The sequence below is a fragment of the Suricata suricatta genome, chromosome 8 (assembly GCF_006229205.1).
Source record: "Suricata suricatta isolate VVHF042 chromosome 8, meerkat_22Aug2017_6uvM2_HiC, whole genome shotgun sequence".
Taxonomy (NCBI): Eukaryota; Metazoa; Chordata; class Mammalia; order Carnivora; family Herpestidae; genus Suricata; species Suricata suricatta.
In genome coordinates this window covers 37,414,006-37,414,261 of record NC_043707.1, presented here as the reverse complement: position 1 = coordinate 37,414,261, position 256 = coordinate 37,414,006, and positions in this window count along the sequence as shown.

Here is a 256-nt window from a genome sequence, read left to right as displayed (position 1 = left end):
CGCAGGGGGCGCAGGGGGCGTAGGGGGCCGAGGTCACATGCCGCCGGCACTCCCTCACCTCTTCTGTTGGAGACAACTTGTGTGACGTGTTGTCGCTTCGTTGGCCGTTGCACCAGGCCAGCAGCCCCGTGCGACTTGCCTGAAGACGGCCACCGGCCAGTGGCCTCTGCACCTGGGGACCTGGACAGCCTGACTCCAGCTTGGGGGCCCTTGAAACAGCAAGAGTGCTGCCACAAAGCTCGAAAGTGTGACGACC